Genomic DNA, 12,189 nt, shown 5'->3' with positions numbered 1-12,189 from the left:
GACAAAGTTCTTTCCTTTTTAAAGTCACTTGTAGTTTTTTCTTCTTCTTTGTTTTACTACCAATAGATGGAGATTTGTTTGTTGTAACTTCTGAAAACTCTGTGAGTAAAATATCCACTTATTTGAAAAGCTAAGTGTCTGTGATTTAGTCTAGCCTAAGTATTTTCATGAGGAATGGTTTGTTTAAAAGTGGATGAGGGTGGATGTAAATATAACCAACTTTATGCATGGAACAATCGCCTTTGTGCTAACTCTGCTATGAGATAGTAAGAATCTATTTTCCAAAGCTCTCCCTCCAACCTTAAGGTACCAACATATGTTCCTTGTGTAAATCTGTGTAATCATTTACATATGTAGAACAAGGGTGTGTGTTGAGAGGGGAATGAAGCATGGGGAAAGCAACTCACCATTTCCTCTCACTTGGACATGCAACAAACTGTCTACGTGTTCCCAGAATTCTCTCTCTTTGACAAACTTAAGAGCAGAGACAATATAAGTGAACCCCACACAAGGAACACAAGCAACACACTTAATCTACTTCATAGATTTCATTTGCTTCCTGAAAGGCTCTCATCTGTTATATGGTATGCATGCACATCTTAACTTAAGTGAGCAGCCCTTCCACAGAAGCAGTGTTATGTGGGCTTTTCTGTACAAGCCCTTCAGCCAATACAAACCCCAGCCATAAAAGATTGATGCTATTGTAATGTAGCCCCTCTATCCATACACAAAACATCTGCTGTTATTTAAAATAACAGGTTTCTTCAAAACACAGGGGTATGGTTGTGCATTTGGAGCAAGAGTTTCCCTTAGGAATCACTGAAGTGTGATAGCTACTGCAGATAAAAGAATTCCTGCCCCAGTCGCCAGGAAACTTCTGTGCCACCCTTTGGGGATACAAATACTGTGGCATTTGCTCTGCCTCTGAATTTACTCACAATACTGTGCTCCTCTTATTTTATAGCGGCTCAGTTGTGACATTAATAATTTTCCATGCAATTTAACTAATCCATTCAGACAGGGAAAGCTGTAAAGATCAGTACAGTGGTACCTCGGGTTAAGAACTTACGGTAATTCATGCTGGACATCCGTTCTTAACCTGAAACTGTTCTTAACCTCAAGCACCACTTTAGCTAATGGGGCCTCCCGCTGCTGCCGCACCGCCGCTGCGCGATTTCTGTTCTCATCCTGAAGCAAAGTTCTTAACCCGAGGTACTATTTCTGGGTTAGTGGAGTCTGTAACCTGAAGCGTCTGTAACCCATGGTACCACTGTACTGCCAATGAGTCTCTGCCACCCCACCCCACGCTTTTTCTGCTGCTGCTGCTGTTCTGTTGTTTACACACACACATACAGACACACACACACAAAACAACCATGTGTAATACTTAAAGCTCTGTAGCAGGTAGCTGCCACATTTCTTTCAATTTTCTCCAGGAAATTGATACATATTTTGTCATAAGGACTAGGAGCAGAATGATTGCATTTATGCTTACTGCTTTCAGGAAGAGAAACTGAATTGCCACCCTCAACTAGGTTGAGATTTCTTTAAAACTATTGTTTCATAAGACAAGATGAGAAAGGTTGCCTGACAGTTCAAAGCAAGAGGAAAGGAAGTGATGAGAACATGTTTTTAATCACTTAGAAGCCTGAGATTCTGTTACGTGGGTTCTGGGGCCACCTAGGGGAATGCCAGGAAGGCATAAAACACTGTTTAATATGGTTGCATCAGCATTAACCAAGCATTCTCCTTCAAATCAATATCTGAAAAGGCGCAACATCCCCAATCCTTTTAAAGGTCATCTTTATTGATTTGGATTGTTAATTTATTAGGATTTTCAGACTACCCTGGCAAATTACCCAGAGAAGGTACAAAAATTATCTGAACAGACTACTCACAAGTTTTCTAGTGGAATGAATGGCCTGAAGAGAGCAACCATCTGGTGGGAATTTTTAGGGTCAAATGGGATATTTCACAACCTCAATCTCTAGGGACCATATGGGTGAAACTGTCTCATGTGCTCTTCCTACATCTTTGTCCCCACACTGACTTCGTATGAAACCTTATACCCAGGTAACTACATTTACTGACCCAGCTGTGTTTCCAAGACAAGCAGCCAGGAGCTGCTCTGGAATAGCCAGTTCTGATATACAGTATACTTCTTTTGCCCATCGCTTCCACTTCAGTCAATGATGCCAAAGTTCTCTGGGTCCCTTGTCCAAGCTGTATATTTGAGCAGAATGTGTCCTTGTTCAGGATATTCCACAGTGCTGTTGTAGGTTTTGGGGGCAGGGACCCCCTAATCCCTAAAAATTAATAAATGGTATGATTTTGATTATTTGGGATATGAAGGGAGTACAAGCTGCTGAGGAATTCCTGGGCTAGCCTATGCAAAATGACTTGGCCAAGATAGGGCAATGAAGAAACAATGCAGGGCTTCTGAGGGCCATTGGCTATGCAAAAGAACTGTCCTTCCCCTCACCTTGAGGTGTGAACAGACACTGGGGATTTCGAAGGTTGCCAGGGTAACTGGGCATGATGTCACAGGAAGAGTTTGGGGCCTTTGGCAGGAGGCTTAGACTAGATGAAAAAGGCCAGATTGATCTTGGCTGGCTGGCTGAAGGCAGAGTTGGAGAGATCCTTTGGGCTTGTGCTTCACTGCTGGATGTGTGGGGGAGCCCCACTTAAGCTGACCATGTTGTAAGATCTGTACTCCCTCTGTACTGACATCTATACTAAAGGTGTAAATATGTGTCAATTAAACCATATTTCTAAAAGTACGATGGTCTGTGCTGCGTCTTGATTCTCTCTGGAACACATACCCTGGAACCCCCTGGAATCTTGCCATAGTTTGGCAGAGATTGGGTGGGTGTGGTGTCTAACTTTTCTAACAGTTCTTTCCCAGGATTCTGTGCCGCTTCCAGCCTGCATGGCATGAGGGCTTTTCTTTGTTCGTTTTTTTGCTTCAAAGTCTGGTGGATGTTCTCTTCTGCATTATTTTCTTGCTGGTAGAGGTGAAATACCTGTGAACCTACTTGGACTCTGAAATCATCATCTGATGCCCTTCTTCGTGTACCTCCTCCTTGAGAGGTCAAGAGGGTGGCAACATGAGCACAGGTCTTTTCTGCGTGTCTCCTATTTGTGGCAGTTCGAAAGCACGCAGTGCAAGTAGATAAACAGGTACCGCTCTGGCGGGAAGGTAAACGGTGTTTGCGGCGCTGCTCTGGTTCTCCAGAAGCGGCTTAGTCATGCTGGCCACATGACCCGAAAGCTGTACGCCGGCTCCCTCGGCCAATAAAGCGAGATGAGCGCCTCAACCCCAGAGTCGGCCATGACTGGACCTAACGGTCAGGGGTCCCTTTACCTTTACCCCAGGGATGCTCACTCAGCATCTTCATTATCCATCTTTAGGTGCCAGGCAAAAATGTTCCTCTGCAACTAGGCCTTTGGCTGATTAACATCCTGCATCCTTTTAAATGTTTTTGTAGGAGGGGGTTATTCTTAAATCCCATTCGTTACAGCTACAGTATCTCATCTTCACTCCTTGTTCCCCTCCAATAGTGCCAGCATTGCCAAACACAAAACCAGACCATTACTCTTTCCATCCCTCCTTCAGTTCCTTCAGTCTCTCTCGGTATCTTATTTTATTTATTAGATTTATATACCGTATTTTTCACTCTATAGGACGCACCCGACCTGCCGCTTCACTGAAGGGGCGCTGTGCAGAGAGGGGGAGAATTTTTTTTTCTTGTTCTCCCCTCTAAAACAAGGTGTGTTCTGTATGTTCAAGGTGCGTTCACCCAAAGCCTCCAGAGCGCAGCGTGAGTTCCTTGGAAGCCTGGAGAGCGAGAGGGGGCGCTGCGCACTGACCCCTCTCGCTCACCAGGCTTCAGTGAAGGCAACCCAAAGCCTCAGGAGCGTGGCGGGAGTTCCCGCTGAGCTCCGGAGGCTTCGGGTTCCTTTCGATCTGCTGTTTGGGGCTGGCGGGGGGGGGAGCGCTGCTCAAAGACCGCCAGCCTCAAAGACCAGGTTGGGGAGCAGCGCAAAGGCTGTGTGCCACCTTCCCACTGCTCCCCGAGCTTGTGGGGCTGGTGGGGGGGGAAGCGCTGCTTTGCCCCACCGCCAGCCTCAAAGATCCCTGAAGCCTTCGGAGCGCAGCCCAAAGGAAAAATATGAAGAACAGAGGTTTTGACAAATGGACTACCAAAAACGCGTGAGGCAAACGGTGGAAGTCTTTTAAAAATATTTTAATTAAGATAGATAAGGATATGATGAAAATACGTAACTGGACATAAATATAGATTGGAAATGGCTGTGTATAGTGAATACTTATCTCATTCTTGATCTTATTTCTTCCTTTTCTTTATCTTCTTCTTGTTCTTTTCTTTTATATTTCTCATTCTTGATCTTATTTCTTCCTTTTCTTTATCTTCTTCTTGTTCTTTTCTTTTATATTTTACCTTTCATTTCTTTTCTTTATTGTGAATATTGTTTTGTAGAGGTGCAAATAATTGTAAATATCAGAAGAGGTAAAATGTTTTCTAGTTTTTTATTGGTTACATGTATTTTCCTTTTTTTCTATATTTGTATTTTTTTCTAATTTGTACTCAATAAAATTAATAAGAAAGAAAGAACGTTCATCACGTGTCCATCTCCTTGTCCCACTTGGCGGCGTCAGGCAAGTTCATGTTTTGACACATGAAATCAAGGAACATGGAGGCCTGCAGTAACCAGCCCAGCCTCTGGAAGTGCCGTGTATGGTAGAAGAGACTCCACAGCTGCTTTGATCCCTTCGTATTGCAAGAGGCTCTCTGGCGTCTCATGCTTGAGGAGGGTTTCCACCACTGCCTGAGCCTCGAGGTAGTTCCACGAGTTTGTGTTCCACGTGATGGAAAACTTCAACACAGCCTCTGGAAGAAGGGGTTTGGGGAAGACACGTCAGGAAGGAGTGCAAGTTGCAGGCAGCGTGGCCACCTTGAACCAACACACCTCTCTTGCGAAGCGTGGCCAGGTCTGGGCACACATCTGACCTGCGCCTTTCTTCAAGGCAGGGAAGCAGATCCAACACCCCTCCCCACCTAGTAGAAACAATTAATGATGGGAGGGGTCACTGAGTTTATTCCAGACTACATGGCTTGCAGGAATGGGTTTTATAATATTTATAAAAGTGCAACAACAACAATATGCATTATAATCTCTGCTCTAGTATTACAGAGCTGGTGGAGCTAATTTGAGGCTGTGTACACACCATACATTAAAAGCATTATCGCTTCTCCCCTGTAAGAATCCTGGGAACTGTAGATTGCCCTTCTACCGCATAGCTACAATTTGTAGCACCCTTTACAAACTGCAATTCCCAGGATTCTTTGGGAGAAATGTGCTTTTAATGCCTGTTTTTCCTGCAGCAGGCATGCTCAGCTACCCCTCTGGAAGCTCAATCCCACAGAAAGCTGTGACGGCCACCAACTTGGATGGTTTTATGCAGGAAAGGCTATCAATGGCCACTAGGCACGATGGCTATGCTCTACCTCCACAGTCGGTGGCAGTAACGTTTGTGAATAGTAGTTGCTGGAAGATGCAGGAAGGGAATACAGATTGCTCTTGTTTCCACAGGCCTTTTGTTGGCCACTGTGAGAACAGGATGCTGGACTAGACAGGCCAATGTGGCCTCATCCAGCAGGGACTTCTTATGTCCTTACGTGGTTCAAGGGTAGAGATTGTGAGAAGGCATCTTCCAAAGCAATCCCACCCCGCAAATAGCTTTGGAGCCTTCTTGCCTCTAGCCTAGCCCTCACCCCTTTTCCTGTTCCCGCTGGAGTCTTCTTTTGCTTGCCACGCTGTGGGCTCTCTTCCGGCCAACGCTGCCAATGACAGATCTTAAAAACTTGGGGTCGGTGAGATTCGGCAATCGCAGCACCTTGTGCCTGCTGGACCTCCTGAGCGAAGCGGGTTGTGTCTTGCTCCTCATGAAGTAGGGTGAAATGTGAGGAGTGTTGCAAGCCGGTGCAGAGGCAGAAGGTCTGGCCAAGATGGTAGAGCACAGCTTCTCTGTCAGGGGCTTCTTCCTAACCCAGTGGAACACCAGTATCATACGCCTCTTAGAAGGGTTGGACATGCTGAAGAAGGTGCTGGAGGCCCAAACACCAGGGTGACTTCAAAGCGGAGGACGCAGCAGGCAGTTCCCTATCAATGGTGCCAAATCCAAGCAAATGTTAGCTCCAGTCCTGTTAAATCGATCCAGCAATTATGAACGTTAAATAAGGAATTAATTCCTTAGGCAGTATGAAAAGACTTTCTGTGGCTTTTTAATAGATGGGAGCCCCCAACTACTGCCACTGTTGACAGCCTGTTGCCCCTTCACTCTGCCTGAATGGGTTATGTCACAATGGTTCCTTCATCAGGTGTTTGTGAGCATGAAAATGCTGTTGGGAGTTTCAGCAATGAAGGCTCAGGCATAACATACCGTTTGAAAGTCTGAACATTTCGTCTTTTTTTATTTAACAAAATTTATATACCACTTTTATAATTTCTATACAAATTATTAGGAGAGTAAGTTAAAAATATACTGTAGTTTATTCACTTATAGGCTAGTTTCCATACTTTATTCCTTCTTATACTTCAATCCCACCTTTCCTCCACAGAGCATACACACTTCAGCCTCCACCTTCTCCATTTTATCCCGACAGCAATATTGTGAGCTAGGGCCATAGCTCAGTGGTAGAACAACTGCTTAGCATGCAGAAGGCATCAGGTTCAGTCCCCAGCATCTCCTGGTGGGACTGGGAGCTCTCCCTCTGCGCTTCGGAGGCTTCGCGTTGCTATCGCTGAAGCCAAGGAGCCTGCATTCGCTCCATAGGACGCGCACACATTTCCCCTTAATTTTGGAGGGGGGAAAGTGCGTCCTATAGAACGAAAAATACGGTACTACCCTTCATCACAAGATCTCAAGGCGCTTCACAAGACAAAAATATAAAGTAAAAGCACAAATAAATAATTAAAACAAAAACAACACAATAATGACACACGCACTGCAAAAACATTTAAAAGGCTGTAGAATGTTAATCAGCCAATGCCAGGTTGAAGAGGCACCTCAAGATATATAATGAAGACGCCAGACAAATCTCCCTTACACCAGAATGAAACAGATTAAAAAACCTCAAAGCTATCCAAATTCAAAGCTCATGTTCTTGGATTATGGACTCTAGAATATTCTTTAAGGACTTTCTGACTTTTCACAGAGGACTGAAGGGCAATGAATAGGCAGGTTTAGTCCTAACAACTAGGGAAACAGACCTGCAAGTATTCAGTGTATTCAGAAGCCAACATGAACTGCCTGTAGTTTTTTCAGCATGCACTGAGGTGAAATTTGTAGCATTAATCTCTGGCTATCTCTGGACTGTTATCCTCCCTAATTATCCATTGCCTTTGTGCAGCTAGTTTCCAATTAGAAATGAAACATTTTCTCTTCATCACCTACAAATTCTGGAGTCTGAATCAGAATATGTTGATTCAAGACACTGAGGGATAGCATGAGTCTCTTAATCTCAGGATAGTGGGTTCAAGCCTCACATTGGAGAAAAGATTCCTGCATTGAAGGGGTGTTGGGACTAGATGACTCTCATGGTCACTTCCAACTCTACAGTTCTATGATTCCATGAAGTATTGAAGCCAACGGTGGGGAACATCAAATTGCAATGGGCTTCACTGGAAAAAAGAAAGGTACAATTTACAGGGAGCATGGAAATACTAACTCTCAGTTAGTACCCTTGCCTTGCAAGGGTAAAATAATTTAAAATGCAGAATGAACATTCCATTCACAGCAGGTATCTTAAAGTCTTTTTTTTAAAAAGCAGTAATGAGAAGACATGATCAGTACTTTTGAGGTCACCATCTCTGACTGTGGATACAGAGGACTTAATCTTTATCCTACCATATCTTTAAAAATATTTTCAGCTAGCAGCTACAGAGGACATTCTCAGTTGCTTCTGGAAGAGGACATAATAATGAGTAGAGGAAGGAGAACTCATAGTAATGAGTTCTTCTTCCTGCGCAGATTACCTCAGCATGCAGCCAAGGATAAAAGAAAAAGTGGTGCTGAAGGCTACAGTTATTTCTCAATTAGCGAATTTGCAAAATCTGATGACTTTCCCGCATCTTATTTTTCAATCAGCAAATGTGCAAAATCTGATGACTTTCCCGCATCTTTCCAAAAGCCGAAGGACAATTATGAATATCTGAGGTATATATCTTTAAAAGCAGCCTGCAGTGTTACCCCAAAGAAGCCCTTTCTTTCAGCAGTTTGAACCCCAGTGCTACAAATGGGCATCATGGTACCCTCCAAATGTTGTGGCTCAGGTTTATGAGAATTGTAGTCCACAGCACCTGAAGGGCACCACTTTGCCTACCTCTGTTGTCCCGTACTGTTGAAATAAAAAAAAATCCAAATTAATTTAATTTTTAAAAGACAAATAGCTTTTCCTGCTCTCACCTGAATTCCCCGCTGCATCTCTAATAGTGTGAGCCAGGGCTTTTGCCAACTTAGGCAAGGCAAGAGAGACAGAATTCTTCTTTCCTTTAGTTAAATTAAATACTACTGGCTTCAAAGAAACCTTTGGAAGATGTGAACACACAAAAAAGTCTGTCACTCGTTCACTCCATTTCCCTTTACCTAATACAGCTATTTTACCCAGGAACTTTTACTGAGACACAACATTCCTAACCATATCCCTAATCTTAAAACTCTCTGCCTTATACTACTGATGAACAATCTCAAAATTACACTATGAATTAAGGTTACAAATAAGCAGTAATTGTTAAAGGATTATTTTGTTGCCTTCTGTAAATGAAAATGCATTTTCCAGCTTCAGACACAACAACATACCAAGACTACTTATAAAATCAGACTTATGCAATAGTATAGTTCTGAATAACTTGACGGTTTTGACTTTTGATATCTTGGCGTATCTTCCTGGATATTTAATCAGGAAAAAATCAAGTACTGAGTAGATTCAACAAAAACATATCTTCCATTCCTGCATTGCAGGGGGTTAGACTAGATGACCTTTGGGTTGAATCCAATTCTACAATTCTATGGTTCTATGATCCTATTCATATCAGAGTTGAGACTTGATAAATATTAAATAGGCATTGTCATAGCAAATAATGTAAGCAAAAACTCAATTTCTTCCTTTTTAACACATCATATGTAGATAGAATCAGGTAACTTTTAAGATACGCAGATACTGACTAAATCTATGTACATTCAAGTCCACAAAATAAACAGATAGTTTCTGTAACTGCTAGAACTTCATATTGACTTGTCTTACATGGCTACAGTGGTGCCTCGCAAGACAAAAATAATTCGTTCCGCGAGTCTTTTCGTCTTGCGATGTTTTTCGTCTTGCGAAGCACGGTCCGTCGCAACTGCGCCTCTTCAAGCGGCTTAAAAAAAAAAAAGCGCAAGACGTTTTCGTCTTGCGAAGCAAGCCCATAGGGAAATTCGTTTTGCGAAGCACCTCCAAAACGGAAAACCCTTTCGTCTAGCGAGTTTTTCGACTTGCGAGGCATTCGTCTTGTGGGGCACCACTGTATTGTAAAGATTGCTGTGGACCCTGAAGAAGAACAGATTTAACATTTAAGCCCTGGCATAATGCAGAGGGTCTTACTTTCAATCAGGGCTGGCAAGGTGAGGCAACTGCCTCAGACGGCAGGATCCACAGGAGCCTTTAATGAATGTACTGCCCACTGCTGCTGCCATGGTGCCAGCAACAGCTGTTTCGTGCTCCTTGGAGGCTGGATATGGTCCCCCATGCCACATCTACAGTGGTCTCTTGGTGACTAGGAGGCACTGCTGGTCTCCTCCACCCTTGCCCCCAATGTAGATCTTGGTTCCCCCCTTGCTCCCAATGTAGATCTTCACTTACCCCTTCTTGCCTGGCAGCAGGAAGACGCATTTTGTGGTTTCCCTCAGGTGACAAAATCTCTTGGGCCACTCCTGCTTTGGACACATGGTACACAACAGTCTGGTCAATTGCAATAACAAAAGAATTAAATAATCAAATGAAAGTTACTCAAGGCAAGTCAGCTCACTTTTCCTTTTACAGTATGGTTACCAGATTTTTTTCAATGAATCCAGGGACAAATATTTTTTTATATTTTTTTGGGAAGCTGAGTAGCAACAGGGAGTCAGTAGTGGGGATAGTGAGGCAAAAGACCCTGGGCTCAAGCACACATGCATATTGTATAAAGGTGCAAAGCCCTTCTATCGCACCCTATGAAACATAAATGCAGTTTTTTAAAAACTGGGCAACATTGCGCTGCCCGCCCGTGACTCCCGAGCCTCCCCTGATCTCCTGCCCCCTTCCTCCTCTGACTGATTAGGGGAGGCTTAGGAGTCACGGGTGGGCGGCTGTTGCCCAGTTTTTTTAAAAAAAACTCTGCACATTTATGTTTCACAGGGTGCAAAAAAGGGATTTGCACCTTGCCTGGCAGAGAAACCATGCGCCTTGCACCCCTCCTGGGCAACACCCGCCCGCCCGCCCGCCTGTGACTCCCAAGCCTCCCCCGATCTGTCAAAACAAAGGGGGAAGGGGGCAGGAGATCTGTACCGCCAGACGTCCCTGGTTCCCCTTCGGCAGAGGCAGCAAGCAGCTCCCGAAGCCAGCCAGAGCCAACTGCGCTACCAGGCTGGCTCTGGCTGCTGAGGCTGCCACTGCTACGTTTCCTGGGGACAGATTTGCAAATCTGGGGACATTCCAGGGATGGAATTTGTCCGGGTACAGATTTGCAAATCCGGGGACTGTCCCTGGGAACAGGGAACATCTGGTAACCCTATTTTACAGCACTTGGTAACCGTTTCTAGACTAGGTGAAAACAGAAGACCACAAAAGATCACCACCACACTCTCATTTAAGCTTGTAGAATGGTTTCTTGAATTAAGCCAATACAGACATATGGAACATTAATAACTTTTATTCTTGTAGCATGTTGTGTTGACTAATATGTTGTAATGTTGTTTGTTGGTTGTATAATTCTGTTGACCTAAAAATGAATAAAAACATGTATATAAAAAAATGAAAGTCCTGGCTGGATCAGGCCCTTGGCCCATCTAGTCCAGCATTCAGTTCACAGTGGCTGTCAAGGTGCCTATGGGAAACCCACAAGCAGAGCCTGAATGCAATAGTCAGCGCTTTTCCTGCTTGTGATGCCTAGCCATTGGTATTCAGAGGCATATTGTCTCCATCAGTGGAGGCAGCCATTGTGGCTAGTAGCCTTATCCTCCATGAATTTTTCTAATCCCCTTGTCAAATCCATCACTACATCTTGCGGTAATGAATTTCAAAGTTGAATTTCAATGTTTGAGGAACGTACTTTGCTTTGTCTCCCCTAACTCTTATCTGTCTATCTGATTACTAGAAATATGTATCTACAAACACACACATATGATTACCACGTTCACCCTTGGCCAAACCTCCATATTTCTCATGATGGTTGGGTGTTGCCATTTAACTCTTACACAGCTCCTCAGCTTATCCAAGTGAAGGGTTGTTACTTCATCCTGGCCATCAAATGATCAGTCTGATGATCATGGACTTACATTGGGGTGCTGGGTTTGGTGGAGAGGTTTAAATCTGCCCAACCTGGTGCAATGTAGTTGCCACCAAGATCTGTGGGGTCTTATCTTGTGGGGTGCAGAAAAAAAAATTCCTGGGAGTGCTGCATCAGACCTGTGCCAGGGGTTATTCATGCCTACATTATATAAATATTAATAATAATAATCAATAACGTTATCACTACTCGTTATAAGAGAGAACTCTACAACTAGGTCACATTTCAGCAACTTGCACTATGTCTAGATCAGATATATAACAGTGAAATAAATCCGTACACTGTTTAAAATCCGTATCCCTCTGGAAGGGGGTTGCCATGCTGTGAATGCACGACCTGATACTGTCGCGGGGCTACGGCCGTCTGCAAAGGATAACTACACGGCAGGGAATGAAGACGACAAAATCTCTCAACCTGGCCTACCTCGCAGGGCAGTTGTGAGGACAGACGGAGAGGGGGGGTACGCCTTAGCACGCCGCCATGGCCGATTAAAGCGAAGCTGCTAAATAAAACTCTTCCCTGCAGGCGCTGCTCGCCATTTCCTCTGAGGCGAAGCGGCAGGGGAAAGAGCCCCCCCCCCGC

The 12,189-nt window shown here is 44.1% G+C and overlaps 1 long non-coding RNA gene across 1 annotated transcript in view; it reads right to left on the bottom strand.

Moving 5' to 3' along the window:
- LOC310698878 overlaps nt 1-12,068 on the bottom strand; it is a 142,162-nt gene extending 130,094 nt beyond the window's left edge. Inside the window, exon 1 of the long non-coding RNA XR_014521764.1 lies at nt 12,031-12,068. This is a non-coding gene — a long non-coding RNA (uncharacterized lncRNA). The remainder of the gene's footprint in view (nt 1-12,030) is intronic.
- Between the last annotated feature and the right edge of the window lie 121 nt (nt 12,069-12,189).

Source organism: Podarcis liolepis (genome assembly GCF_965112155.1).
Source record: "Podarcis liolepis genome assembly, chromosome: Z".
Taxonomy (NCBI): Eukaryota; Metazoa; Chordata; class Lepidosauria; order Squamata; family Lacertidae; genus Podarcis; species Podarcis liolepis.
Note: the sequence above shows the minus strand (reverse complement) of the source record. Positions and strands in the feature narration are given on the sequence as shown.